The following is a 15,296-nucleotide window of genomic DNA, read 5'->3' on the forward strand; positions in this document are numbered from 1 at the left end:
CGACATTCAGGGTGCTTTAAGGGTGCCACAGATGAAAACCAATTGGGTCCTGGTATGAAAAGCAATGGCACCCCAGACCATGACTCTAGCTGTCGGGCCGTATGGCGACCGTCAGTCAGGTTGGTATCCCATTGCTATCCAGCGCGTCTCCAGACGTGTCTTCACTGGTCATCTGGGATCAGTTTGAAGCGGGACTCATCACTGAAGACAATTCTACTCCAGCAAGTGAGATCCCAGGCTGAAGGTGTGTCTGGAGACGGCCCAGACAGCAGTGGGTTACGAACCTATCTGTCCCTTGCTGTGCAGCGTAACTATCAGAAATGATCGTCTGGGATACCATTTCTTTTCGTACAGGAACCCCTTTCGTTGTCATCCATGGCATCCTTACATCCTTACAGCACGGCAGTTGCCCTTCATGGCAAGCCATCTTGAACTTGCATTACAGCAAGATAATACCCACCTACTCATGGCGAGAGTTTCTACTGTTTGTCTCAGTGCTTGCCAAACCCTACCTTGACCAGCAAGGTCTCCAGATCTCACCCCAATAGAGAACGTTTGGAACATTATGGGCATGGTATTCCAACCAGCTCTTGATTTTGACGATAGTTGGAAAGTATTTGACATGATTTCCCTCAGGAGGACATTCAACAACTCTGTCAACGAAAATAACGTATGTAAGATGACCATTATAAAAATTATTCACATATATAAAGTATTTACTTACCTTTACAATCTTCACTGCTTGGTGGGGAACTGGTCCTGTCATCCCAACCGAGCCACCTCCCTACCAAACACCAACAAATTTCATCAGAAAGTCTAAAGTCCCATAACCAGCAGTGACGATAACATGTTCTTATCTGTAACAACAAAAAATTCATTACATTAAACACAAACACAACGCACACATACATAAAGTGTTTTTGAGATGAGGGAACCTGCGACCTTCATCGTCACCTTCCTCACTAGATGCGTCGGAGGAGCACTTCATGACTACTGATGCTGCCCATAGTAAGACTAAAATTGGAGTGAATTCAGCAGGCGCAGTCATGTCTTACATATTCCAGCCTAAGGCTGAGTGGAGGCGGAAGGCAGAATACACATAACCAATGGGGAAACTTCCCGCCCTTTTTTCCGATGTGAGAGTAGAAATGGGGAATGCTGCCTAGTAAAGTGAGAGCCTACCAAAATTATAAAGCCGGCCCCGGCGGTCTAGCGGTTCTAGGCGCTCAGTGCTGAACCGCGGGACTGCTACGGTCGCAGGTTCGAATCCTGCCTCGGGCATGGATGTGTGTGATGTCCTTAGGTTAGTTAGGTTTAATTAGTTCTAAGTTCTAGGCGACTGATGACCTCAGAAGTTAAGTCCCATAGTGCTCAGAGCCATTTGAACCAAAATTATAAAGATATTCTTGTAAACGCATCCAAGTGGACAATGTAACAGATTTCTCGGAAGAACTTCTGGCAATCTGAATCCCTGTGGTTTAGGCAACAAAAAATTTAGAACAAGGTTCTTCGAGAACACCAGAGTGAGAATTTTTGACATGTTCTTGGAAGCATTTGTAGCAACCAGAGTTCTGGGTAGTCTTAACGTAGTAATACACTTGTGGAAATTGAAATAAGAACACCGTGAATTCATTGTCCTAGGAAGGGGAAACTTTATTGACACATTCCTGGGGTCAGATACATCACATGATCACACTGACAGAACCACAGGCACATAGACACAGGCAACAGAGCATGCACAATGTCGGCACTAGTACAGTGTATATCCACCTTTCGCAGCAATGCAGGCTGCTATTCTCCCATGGAGACGATCGTAGAGATGCTGGATGTAGTCCTGTGGAACGGCTTGCTATGCCATTTCCACCTGGCGCCTCAGTTGGACCAGCGTTCGTGCTGGACGTGCAGACCGCGCGAGACGACGCTTCATCCAGTCCCAAACATGCTCAATGGGGGACAGATCCGGAGATCTTGCTGGCCAGGGTAGTTGACTTACACCTTCTAGAGCACGTTGGGTGGCACGGGATACATGCGGACGTGCATTGTCCTGTTGGAACAGCAAGTTCCCTTGCCGGTCTAGGAATGGTAGAACGATGGGTTCGATGACGGTTTGGATGTACCGTGCACTATTCAGTGTCCCCTCGACGATCACCAGTGGTGTACGGCCAGTGTAGGAGATCGCTCCCCACACCATGAAGCCGGGTGTTGGCCCTGTGTGCCTCGGTCGTATGCAGTCCTGATTGTGGCGCTCACCTGCACGGCGCCAAACACGCATACGACCATCATTGGCACCAAGGCAGAAGTGACTCTCATCGCTGAAGACGACACGTCTCCATTCGTCCCTCCATTCACGCCTGTCGCGACACCACTGGAGGCGGGCTGCACGATGTTGGGGCGTGAGCGGAAGACGGCCTAACGGTGTGCGGGACCGTAGCCCAGCTTCATGGAGACGGTTGCGAATGGTCCTCGCCGATACCCCAGGAGCAACAGTGTCCCTAATTTGCTGGGAAGTGGCGGTGCGGTCCCCTACGGCACTGCGTAGGATCCTACGGTCTTGGCGTGCATCTGTGCGTCGCTGCGGTCCGGTCCCAGGTCGACGGGCACGTGCACCTTCCGCCGACCACTGGCGACAACATCGATGTACTGTGGAGACCTCACGTCCCACGTGTTGAGCAATTCGGCGGTACGTCCACCCGGCCTCCCGCATGCCCACTATACGCCCTCGCTCAAAGTCCGTCAACTGCACATACGGTTCACGTCCACGCTGTCGCGGCATGCTACCAGTGTTAAAGACTGCGATGGAGCTCCGTATGCCACGGCAAACTGGCTGACACTGACGGCGGCGGTGCACAAATGCTGCGCAGCTAGCGCCATTCGACGGCCAACACCGCGGTTCCTGGTGTGTCCGCTGTGCCGTGCGTGTGATCATTGCTTGTACAGCCCTCTCGCAGTGTCCGGAGCAAGTATGGTGGGTCTGACACACCGGTGTCAATGTGTTCTTTTTTCCATTTCCAGGAGTGTATATTACAGTGACAAATGACTATTATGTGACTAATAAACTACACTGACAGCAAAGGAATTAATGTGATTAACATTGAAAGATCACAGGTCACTGTAAGCACGAAGTAATCCATTGCAAATGTGCAATATTGGTACACGCGAGTGCTCCTGCTATTATACGAAATTGCACTCTGGACCATAACTCCTGTTGTACGTCCTATATGTCTAGGCTGCAGACAGATTGGTCGCAGTTGCTCACCTGGCCTCCTTCTAACCAACACATGATCATAACTGGCACCAAGGCAGAACCGGCTTTCATCAGAAAGCATGAAAGATCTCCATTCTGTACTCCAATGAGCTCTTGCTTGATACCAGTGAAATCGCAAATGACTCTGGGTTGAGGTCAGTGGAATGCATGATAAAGGTATACTTGGAGTTGTCCTTGAAGTAACCGATTTGCAACAGTTCGTTGTGTCACTATGCTGCCAGCTGCTGCTCAGATTGCTGTTGCGGATGCAGTACGATGCGCCACAGTCATACGTTAAACATGACAGTCTTCCCTCTCTGTAGCGGCACATGGTCATCTGACCTTACACTCTTGTGACCACCGCTGCCAGCAATAATGTACATTGTTTAAATTTCTGCCAAATCTTTCTGCAATATTGGAGAAGGAACATCCAGTTTCTCTTAGTCCTATTATACAACATCGATCAAACTCAGTGAGGTGTTGATAATGGCGTCGGTGTCACCTTAAAGGTATACTTGTTTAACATCAGTTCACCAAATCCAATCTCAAAGATAACAACGCTCACTACCGTTGCAGTTTGTATTTAAAGCAAACCTGATTTCCATCCTCATATTGGCGCTATTAACACTACTGTAGTGCGACTGGCGCGAAATTTTAATAGACATCAACTTTCATGTGTAGAAATACGCCAACCGACTACCGTTTATGTCGGACAACTCTTTCCTGGTGTTGAGGTTTTTTTCCATCAGTGTATAACGACCATGAAAAGCATCTTTCTTTGCAATTTCACAGCTGTCACATTTAGGCACACAAGATGATGGATGGTGTCTTCAACGATACACGGCATTGGGCTACAATGAACGCTAGGGTTGGTGACTGTATGGGTAGGGTTGCGTGATGTACAGGAGAGTGGAACATAGTGCCTGGTGCTGAGACACTGGGTAACACAGGAGAACAGTGGCCGCCAGTTGCTTGCACTGAAGTCGCAGCTGTTGTTGACATCCTGAGAGATGGGCATTGTATGAATCCAGGTTCCAAATCGCAATTTGCTTTTAAATAACATACATCCACAAAGCCTTCTCAACACTTTTCACTTACACAGTTGGGTCTATACTCAAGGCGACATGACCATATTTTAGTAAGCTATTCCAGAATCATCCCAGCGTATTCTATGGTATTTACAAATTAGTCATAATACAGTTTCTTTGTGTCTTGACTCGCCTCACATCTCTAAATAGTCTTGGTGATACGACATCATTTGTTATAATATATATAACATTTCTTATAATACACTAGTCGCCATTAAAATCGCTAAATCACGAAGATGACGTGCTACAGACGCGAAATTTAACCGACAGGAAGAAGATGCTGTGACATGCAAATGATTAGCTTTTCAGAGCATTCACACAAAGTTGGCGCCGGTGCTGACATGAGTAAAGTTTCCAACTGATTTCTCATACACAAGCAGCAGTTGACTGGCGTTGCCTGGTGAAACATTGTTCTGATGCCTCGCGTAAGGAGGAGAAATGCGTACCATCACGTTTCCGACTTTGATAAAGGTCGGATTGTAGCCTATCGCGATTGCGGTTTATCGTATCGTGACAATGCTGCTCTCGATGGTCGAGATCCAATGACTGTTAGCAGAATATGGAATCGGTTGGTTCAGGAGGGTAATACGAAACGCCGTGCTGGATCCCAACGGCCTCGTATCGCTAGCAGTCGAGATGACAGGCATCTTATCCGCACGGCTGTAACGGATCGTGCATCCACGTCTCGATCCCTGAGTCAACAGATGGAGACGTTTGCAAGACAACAACTGTCTGCACGAACAGTTCGACTACGTTTGCAGCAGTATGGACTATCAGCTCGGAGACCATGGCTGCGGTTATCCTTGACGCTGCATCACAGACAGGAGCGCCTGCGATGGTGTACTCGACGACGAACCTGAGTGCACGAATGGCAAAACGTCATTTTTCGGATGTATCCAGGATCTGTTTACAGCATCATGATGGTCGCATACGTATTTGGCGATATCGCGGTGAACGCACATTGGAAGCGTGTATTCGTCATCGCCATACTGGGTATCTCCCGGCCTGATGGTATGGTTGCGATTGGTTACACATCTCGGTCACCTCTTGTTCGCATTGACGGCACTTTGAACAGTGGACGTTACATTTCAGATGTGTTACGAGCCGTGGCTCTACCCTTCATTCGATCCCTGTGAAACCCTACATTTCAGCAGGATAATGCACGACCGTATGTGGCAGGTCCTGTACGGACCTTTCTGGATACAGAAAATGTTCGACTGCTGCCCCGGCCAGCACATTCTCCAGATCTCTCATCAACTGAAAACGTCTGGTCAATGGTGATCGAGCAACTAGCTCGCCACAATACGCCAGTCACTACTCTTGATGAAATGTGGTATCATGTTCAAGCTGCGTGGGCAGCTGTACCTGTACACGCCATCCAAGCTCTGTTTGACTCAATACCCAGGCGTATCAAGGCCGTTATTACGGCCAGAGGTGGTTGTTCTGGGTACTGATTTCTCAGGATCTATGCACCCAAATTGCGTGAAAATGTAATCACATGTCAGTTCTAGTATAATATATTTGTCCAATGAATACCCGTTTATCATCTGCATTTCTTCTTGGTGTAGCAATTTTAATGCCCAGTAGTGTGTATACAACATTTGTGAATCTGATGAAAGCAATATCTTTCAATACAGACTGTCCGCATTCATTGTGGAAGTCTTGAATGGCTATAATTATGTTTGCACTTTGAGGCGTCATCGTGAAATGCTGTAGATTGCGATATAGAGTATATGCTGCATTGCCTGATAGGAAAGTTGCTGAAGATTCGGTTTCCATACAGATATTTATTGGACCAAACTTGATACTGTTATTCTGTTTTGAGCATGATGATGGGGGCCAAGTTCTTAAATTTCCATGGGCTGAACTTGCATCCTTCTTATTCCTTAACACCCTCATAACAGTAAGAACAAACCCTTGTGTGCATATTAGATGGTAGGCTGCATAAACCATGATTACACTCTAGTTGTATATTATCATATGACAGAGCTCTGAGTTAAAGTAAACTTAGCATTAGAAAACTTAAAATTGGTGAAATTGTTCTAAACCTTTGTCAGATTCCCCTTTCTGTCTGTTAGAAACACTAGTGTAATGAATTGTGGTGTTTCTCATTGAACAGTAGTTTTAATAGCTCACGTCTGTTAGGATGCAGTCAGCAGTAGTGGATATTCAACAGCCCCCATGAACAGAAAGTTAAGGATAGATAAAGTCCAGCATTCAAGACATTTAAAAGTTTTAATTGCTCATCTTCCTCTTGAATATATCAGTTATTATTTTTTGTACTTTGTACAAGAACAGATTACTGTTTCACGTTCATAGTGATGAGTTTCTTCATGTCTTCAAAGTGTCTTATGAACATCCTGAGAGCTATACAAGTGCCGAAGCGTCTGTACTCTGCTACTGTTGTGTTTTCCGCAGTTTCTAGACCATTCAGCACCATGATCGATGCAGAAACATGTTCTAAGGGTTCATGTCGCCCCCATATTTCTTGTCTCATCAGTCTCAACACAATTCACTGCACATTTTATTTCCAAAAATAGGAATGCTGAAGCTTTATCTGAAAGCTTTGATGTCACATCAGCGCCATCATCCTTTTTCTGGTATTTTCCATCTAAGTATAGGCAAACTTTGCATGGGATGGTTAAAGCATCCTGGTGCTGTATAAGAATCCCGATCTCATCATTTTTATTAAATGTTTCTGAACCATAAGGCTTGTACGATAAATATTCCTGATGTATATTTCAGTCATCATAATCTACGGGAGTGATTATACTAAGTGATATCATTGCTAGGTTTCAAGTCTAGAAAAACTGGTATTTCTTCCACGTTACCACGTTGTGTCTCCGATGCAAAATGGTTCTCTGTTGACTGTATGTGATGGGTTTGTGCCTTACCACCCATCCCGCTTTAGGTGTAGCATTATTATGATTTTTTTCACCTTGAAAATCGCTTATGCTTCCATCTTGGTCCACAATACACAACTCGCGCCAGTGTAATGGCTGACCAGTCGATGGAGTATATATGTTGTTGGAGGGTGCCTCAGCAATCTCATATCCTGAGTCAGCAAGAGAGAAGAATCTATAGACTGTGTGAATCCATTAGTTGCTGAAACACGCATTCGTTGTGACGTTTCATTTGATGAGGGTTGTGATTACCGGTACTATATCTGCTGGCTGAGCTGAATTCTGAATTGTTTCCAAATGGTGTAAAACTTGACTTTTTGAGAGACTAGTAATAATCCTATTGAACCTTCCCAGTTAAAGTCTGTTGCCACTCGCCTTGCCCTTATTTCCAATTTAAGCGTATTGGCGTTTGTATGTAACTCAAACCTTTTTACAGACCATTTAAAATGCATTTAAATCATCAGTGTCGCATATTATGTATGGTGTATCCTCAACATCTTCTTCACCACTTTCCACATGTAGTTTACTACGAGTATGTGCCTCATTGAAATTAGGAATGCTGCTGAATGTCTCAAAAATGGTTCAAATGGCTCTGAGCACTATGGGACTTAACATCTGAGATCATCTGTCCCCTAGAACAGAACTACTTAAACCTAACTAACCTAAGGACATCACACACACCCATGCCGGAGGCAGGATTCGAACCTGCGATCGTAGCAGTCGAGCAGTTTCGGACTGAAGCGCCTAGAACCGCACGGCCACAACGGCCGCCTCGGAATGTCTCCAAACCAGTCAGTGCAATACTCCAATACCACTTAAATCAGGTGGTGGAAAGTAATTTGTTCTTAGAACTGATGCTCATTCTTTTAAAGATATTGCGTACAGTACATCTGAATCTCATCTTGTTTTTACGCAGTCATCAGGAGAAATACGAGGCAAAAATGTACGCACAGATACGTATCGATAGTTTTGATAGCATTTAAAATTGTAGGACACACTTTGGCCGGTAAATTACTGTCGCAGTCCTTTTGGCGGATATAAGTCTCCAATGAATCAAAGTAGTAGATATTATTCAAACTTTTTTTTTTAACATATACAACCAAGTGAGCTCCAAGTTCACCTGCAACATCTAGATTTGGAATCCCACATTCTTTAGATTTCCACATAGTGTTAGGCATCGAATTCCACTTAAACACCACACAAAACCTTGGAATGTGAAATTTCTTGACAAATTTAAGTAGATTGATATTAGGCACTGAAGTATAACTAGAAGCTTGTATTTGTGAACAACGCAAGTTGGTTCCCTTATGGTTATAGATACAGATAGCGACAGATTCCGTCATCTTATTTCCAGTAGCAGCAGATTCTATAATCCTACTGCGTCTTCTCGCCTCATCAAACTGTTGTTGATCATTTTTCACATTTTGCACTGTTTGGGTGATGGGTGTTCCTGCTCCTCCTTCCTGTCATCCGATAGCTGAAAGTCCTGGCAGTGCAGGCATTAGGAATGTGATGATTCCTCCTGATGTCTTGGGTAGTGGAACAACCCAACGTGCTTTAACCGGTTCTCTTCTTCTTACTACTTTCCATTTATGGGCACTTTCAGTTGCTGACACCGGTAATTGGACGCAATTTTTTAAACATTGCAAGGGTTTTCTCTTCTTTGGTGTACGATGAGTGGTGTTCATAACTCGTCGAAAATTCTGCCACCACATCTATTATTCTTCCTATAACTCACATTATGCCATGTATACTTTGAGGTTTGCGTGCCTTATTACATACCAAATTGCTCATATCCATCTAGCTACTGTGCAAAATGGGAAGCCAATCCATTTAACCCATTAGTGCTCAAATAATCTTTTTTACCCTTATTGCTTATACCTTGCTTGCTACTTTTGAAAAGAAGTACTGAAAGTGAAAAAGCTATCTTCCTGGTTTTAATATAACATGCCGTACCATCTATGTAACGCTAAGTACTATTGAGAGCAAAACATACATGTATATGGAAAGGTCACACATTTTTGTACTGAAAGAAACAAATTAAATTTGAGTGCACATTAGAAACAGAAACTAATATAACGAATTACTTGGTATGATAAGCGACGAAGCACTCAGCACACAGTCCCACGCTACATTTTTTGTACGGAGTATGTTTTGCTGTTTATTTCAACACATCATCTTCATTTGAGTTCCTGCATTTTCGCGATCAAGTAGTTCATTCCATTAAAATGGTGCTCATTTGCTATAGCACTGAAGTGTGGGGTTCATCCAACTCCTTTCAGTGGCGTCGCACGCCTCCTGAAGTACAGTTGCAAAGCTTACCATCGAAAATTTACATGAGTGATAATATTTTCATTTTTGCGGTAGAATATACAGGCATTGTGTACAGTGACATACAATAACCACCTGATAAGACCACAGTACCATTTCCTGGTGCAGATATTTCACATTTTGATCCGTACGATCAGTTCCATCCAAGGGTGTCTGTTCGATAATTTATAGGGGGCTGGTTGATTAGACATGGAGGTATGAAGTATTTTTAGTATCTTGGAAGACGAATGGCAACTTGTAAGTAACAATTAAAAAGTTCCAGTTACTATCCAGCTAAAAAAACTACATAATACGGATTTTTAAATCATGTTATTGAAAGGGAAGGTACTTCACTATATTTTTTTTCCTTTGCCTCAGAGCTTGGCAGGGGTTGGGAGAGGGTAGGGGTAGGCACTGCGGTCCTCTTGCCCCTGGGCATGGGTGGTCTCGTTTCCTCCATCAGTGTGCTTCTCGTTTTCCGTAAGGATGGAGGGTCGAAAAACTTCAAAATGTTTCCCTTGAGGATGTCTTTTAACGTTAGTTACATGGTTCATCCCACTTGTATTTGGCTGTAGAAGTAATGGGTTGTCGTGCCAAGAAAGAGATCATTTTATGTGTCGTTAAATGAGTACTACGTTTTCAACTTTCTCTACTTCCATCTTCTTTGGGAGGAACAATTTTTGGGGATGCAGTTTTCTCTCACAGTCCCAGTGTGCACGGAACTTCGTTCCCTAAGAAATATTCCAACAGCAATAAACACAATATAATAATGCATACAAATTATTAAAATGTTCCCATCAGTGCTTAACGTTACTTTTATGAAATGGTGAAAATTTTGCATGTGTTCCTGCGATATAAATAATATTGCATAAATTTAAGTAAATGGCATGTGATTGTTGGTTAATTAAGAAGCTATTTACAGCTCCTTAATGTGAATGGAAAACTATGTTACTAGTTACACTTATCTAAATCTATGGTGTGATGAGATTCTTCAAATAACATTTAAATTCAACTGTCAATTTTTCCTGGTAATGAACTGCTTCTCGCAAATATACCGGAATGAAAGAACAGATATTCAACAATCCTTAAACGAGCATAACCAGATTATATAAGTTCATTGTTGTCAAAAAATCTATAAAGGTCCTGTTACATGTACCATTAAGGAGTTATTTACACCTTCCCTCAACGTCTTTTAACATGATCTATGAGAAACAAATCCTGTTCAGAGCTTCACTGTAATTCTTTTGTGCAGCCGGCCGCGGTGGTCTAGTGGTTCTAGGCGCGCAGTCCGGAACCGCGGGACTGCTACGGTCGCAGGTTCGAATCCTGCCTCGGGCATGGATGTGTGTGATGTCCTTAGGTTAGTTAGGTTTAAGTAGTTCTAAGTTCTAGGGGACTGATGACCACAGAAGTTAAGTCCCATAGTGCTCAGAGCCATTTGAACAATTTTAATTCTTCTGTCTAAAAGCTATTGGCTATTTCACGACCTCTGCCGTCCTTCAAGGTGTAAGTTCTAGTATTTGTTCGTTGCACTTTGGAAATACCTCTGTTTACCAGTTCGACTGGTAAGGTTTCTCATATGCCTTGTTGTGCTTTGACATACGCACTAAATCACCGACATTAAATTTCTGTTTGCCTGGGTCTACCATTTTAATACTATTTTATTTTGTGTTTAGAAGCTCATTATCACAAACGTTAATTGGTTTCATTTTTATTGTTTATTGTACAGTTCGGTTACAATGTCCAATTATTTGTGGGAAAATATCTAAAAATTTCTGTGATCCTTGAATATTAAAGAGCAGCCACATACTTTTTTTGTAATTCTTTTCATGTGGAAGAATGTTGAGCAGTGATATGTTCCTCGCCATTTCATTACGTCTTGAAATACCTGTTATAAAACTTCTATGATCGGGCAATGACTCGTTCCCATCTGCAGCAACTGATCCATCACCTGAGCGACTGCCTTCCTCCTTTTTCTTTTTATCAGTAATGCCCCAAAAATTTGGAATATGTATCAACAACTATTAAAATATAATTGAAACCTACAGTGACAGGCCAAAACATTATGGGGAAATTGATATAAGCTACTTTCAGAAAAAGGAGATTATTATTACAAAGAGCCGTTGAACGAATATCTCGAAACTGGCGAAGCTGGTCGAATGTTCATGTGCTACTGTCGTGCGCATATACAGAAAGAGGTAGAAGGACGGTGAAACTAACACTAGGCGCTAAATGATTGAACGTCCATGACCGACCACAAAACGTGTGGTTCAGAGGCTTGTCTGCTCTGTAAAGTGAGACAGATCTGTGGTATCTCTTGGATCAAAAGAGCACAATGCTGGTGCACGCACAAGTGTTTTGGGACACACTGTTCATCATACATTGTGGAACATAGTGAAAGACGGCAGTGTCTTACAGGCAGGCCACTGCCATGGTAATACACATCAGGCACTTCCCCTTTCATTTGCCCTCCGCCTCCGTAGCGTAGCGGTAGCGTTACCGCCTACCACACAGGGGGGCCGGGTTCGATTCCCGGCAGGGGACTGGGTGTTGTGTATCCTTCATCATCATTTTCATCATCACTGACGCGCAAGTCGAAGAAGTGGTGTTAATTAAAAAGGGCTTGCAATACGGAGGCCGAACTCCCCCGAATGGGGCCTCCCGGTCAACAATGCCATATGATCATTTCATTTCATTCGCCCTTGGTGTATCTAAATTTCCCCCGATTGATATTAATCTGATGGACTATTACGGGTAGGGTAAACCACTGATTGATCTCACAGTACTTGCATGACTTGAGTAGCAGTAGGAGAATTAAACTCGGCTATTGAGACAGATTTTTGGATGCTGGAGGTGACCATTGCATTAAGGGCAGCTTTAGAACTTTCCCTGAGCAGCAGGCAAGTTCTCAGCACTTTCTCATTGCTAACCTTCCTTTTGTAGTCACCAGAATTGGCCGTGTGCCCTGCAGGGCAGTGGTTTATGGGCCGTCATCTGGCGGCCCACGTTGTTCCGCTGGTGGCCAAACAAGAGGGTGGGAACGCCATTGCTGAATGCGAAGTGACACCTCCTTAGAAACTGGTGGCACTGGGCATCCTGGGGCCAGCCTAACCGCTTTATTAGCGAGTGGACGTGATGTGGGAGTCTGGTCTCCCTATCCCTTGCGCAGGACCAGGTAAAGTGGTATCGGGCTGGAGCCCGGCTAATGTGTTTCTTACAAGAATAGTGTACGTTGTGAAACGGGATGATGAATTTCTCGGGATGTCGCGTTTCTTAGATGCCGCCATGCCTTGCCAACACGGTGTCCACTAAATCGTTTTATGGACAAAATGGAGCTTATTTTCACTAGGAAGCTTCCCTCATCTTGTGAAATGCGCCTGGGGTTTAGCTGCAGGACTTCCAGGCATTGTGTGCGGTTTTTTTTAGAGAACAGAATGTGTACTGCACTGCAGTGATTGGTTGAGGAAGATCGTGTCTCCTTGCTGGAAACCATGATTGGCACGGTAACCACTGCTGGGCCATGATAGTTTTATTCAAGAACATCGGGGGGAACAGCTGTTTTCCGGAACGTTGTGAGTAACGGTAGAGGCGTGGACTTGCCTCTCAACCATCGTGGAGTACAGTCGCTAGAACTCTTCTGTTTCTACGGAGAGAGCAGTTAGTTGTAAACACGTTCGGACACCCAAGTAAAACTTTATATTTTCTCGGACATGAGACAATCACCAGTACACGTGGGGCATCTCCCGCTGTACGACGCGCCACCGAACCTAGCAGCTTGAGCAGCGCATGCATGTGGACAACAGCATCTCGTCTTTCACCGGCTATATCGGTAACGTTGACTAGCTTCGGCAAATTCAGCAGCTTATCAATCGTTTTCATGCCATCTTCTTTTTATAGCAGCCTTGTACTCGCGATAGTCATTCCCGGTTTCCGTTGGATGCTTATTTATCATCTGACGTGAGAGATCAACCAGTGGAACGATACGGCAGAGTGTGCTTGACTAGACTGGCATTCTTCCACTCACAGTGGCCAGTCTCATCAACACGTAAATTCCAGTTAGATTCCCCAAGTCTATTGACAGCCAAACTGAGTTCGTGTTCATGAAATGTTATACAGCTGAAGTTTCTTTTTATATGTTTGTTCTCTCTTGACAGTGATACTAGTTAATAAATCTGTTTGTGATACCGTATGTCCTTATTATCAATTTTTCAACGACACCCATTCATTCCCTACGATGTCATTTATTTTATTGTATGTTTGAAGAAATTAAATTAAATTTATGTCAAGTTAGCAAACTCAGGACTGATCCACACGGGGGCCACTATGTAACAAATGTCATATTTCCTTGCGCTATTGATAAATGTGGCACCTTTTGGGTATGATGGTTACGATATTTTAGTCATTTGGCAGACGGAGAACTGCCGCCACCATACGGTAGTTAGCAAGAGCTCGGCAACAGACCACATGTTGATGCAATAATCAGTTACGATTGCAGTGGGCTTGGGACCATCGGGGCTCGACCGTAGATCAATAGAAACCTGTCAGCTATTCAGGTGAATCCCATTTTTGCTATACTACACTACTGGCCATTAAAATTGCTACACCAAGAAAAAATGCAGATGATAAACGGGCATTCATTGGACAAATACATTATACTAGAACTGACATGTGATTACATTTTCACGCAATTTGGGTGCATAGATCTTGAGAAATCAGTACCCAGAACAACCACCTCTGGCCGTAATAACGGCCTTGATACGCCTGGGAATTGAGTCAAACAGAGCTTGGATGGCGTGTACAGGTACAGCTGCCCATGCAGCTTCAATACGATACCACTGGCGTATTGTGACGAGCCAGTTGCTCGGCCACCATTGACCAGACTTTTTCAGCTGGCCAGGGCATCTGTCACACACATTCTGTATCGAGAAAGGCCCGTACAGGACCTGCAACATGCGGTAGTGCATTATCCTGCTGAAATGTAGGGTTTCGCAGGGATTGAATGAATGGTAGAGCCACGGGTCATAACACATCTGAAATGTAACGTCCACTGTTCGAAGTGCCGTTAATGCGAACAAGAGGTGACTCAGACGTGTAACCAATGGCATCCCGTACCATCACGCCGGCTGATACGCCAGTATGGCGATGACGAATACACGCTTCCAATATGCGTTGACCGCGATGTCGCCAAACACGGATGCGACCATCATGATACTCTAAACAGAACCCGGATTATTCCGAAAAAATGACGTATTGCCATTCGTTGTTGAGTACACTATCGCAGGCGCTCCTGTCTGTGATCCAGCGTCAAGGGTAACTGCGGCCATGGTCTCCGAGCTAATAGTCCATGCTGCTGCAAACGTCGTCGAACTGTTCTTGCAGATGGTTGTCTTGCAAACGTCCCCATCTGTTGACTCATGGATCGAGACGTGGCTGCACGATCCGTTACAGCCATGGGGATAAGATGCCTGTCATCTCGACTGCTAGTGTTATGAGGCCGTTGGGATCCAGCGCGGCGTTCCGTATTACCCTCCTGAACCCACCGATTCCATATTCTGCTAACAGTCATTGGATCTCGACCAACGCGAGCAGCAATGTCGCGATACGATAGACAGCAATCGTGATAGGCTACAATCCGACCTTTATCAAAGTCGGAAACGTGATGGTACGCATTTCTCCTCCTTCCACGAGGCATCACAACAACGTTTCACCAGGCAACGCCGGTCAACTGCAATTTGTGTATGAGAAAACGGT

General features: G+C 44.3%; 1 protein-coding gene across 1 annotated transcript in view; it reads right to left on the reverse strand.

Annotated features, from left to right (window-relative positions):
- Nucleotides 1-838: 838 nt before the first annotated feature.
- The window catches only part of LOC126100262 (E3 ubiquitin-protein ligase FANCL), a 189,326-nt gene continuing 174,868 nt past the window's right edge, over nt 839-15,296 (reverse strand). Inside the window, exon 10 of the mRNA XM_049910852.1 lies at nt 839-857. The gene's annotated coding sequence lies outside the window, so the exon portion shown is untranslated. The remainder of the gene's footprint in view (nt 858-15,296) is intronic.

Source organism: Schistocerca cancellata, chromosome 9, assembly GCF_023864275.1.
Source record: "Schistocerca cancellata isolate TAMUIC-IGC-003103 chromosome 9, iqSchCanc2.1, whole genome shotgun sequence".
In the NCBI taxonomy this organism is placed as follows: Eukaryota; Metazoa; Arthropoda; class Insecta; order Orthoptera; family Acrididae; genus Schistocerca; species Schistocerca cancellata.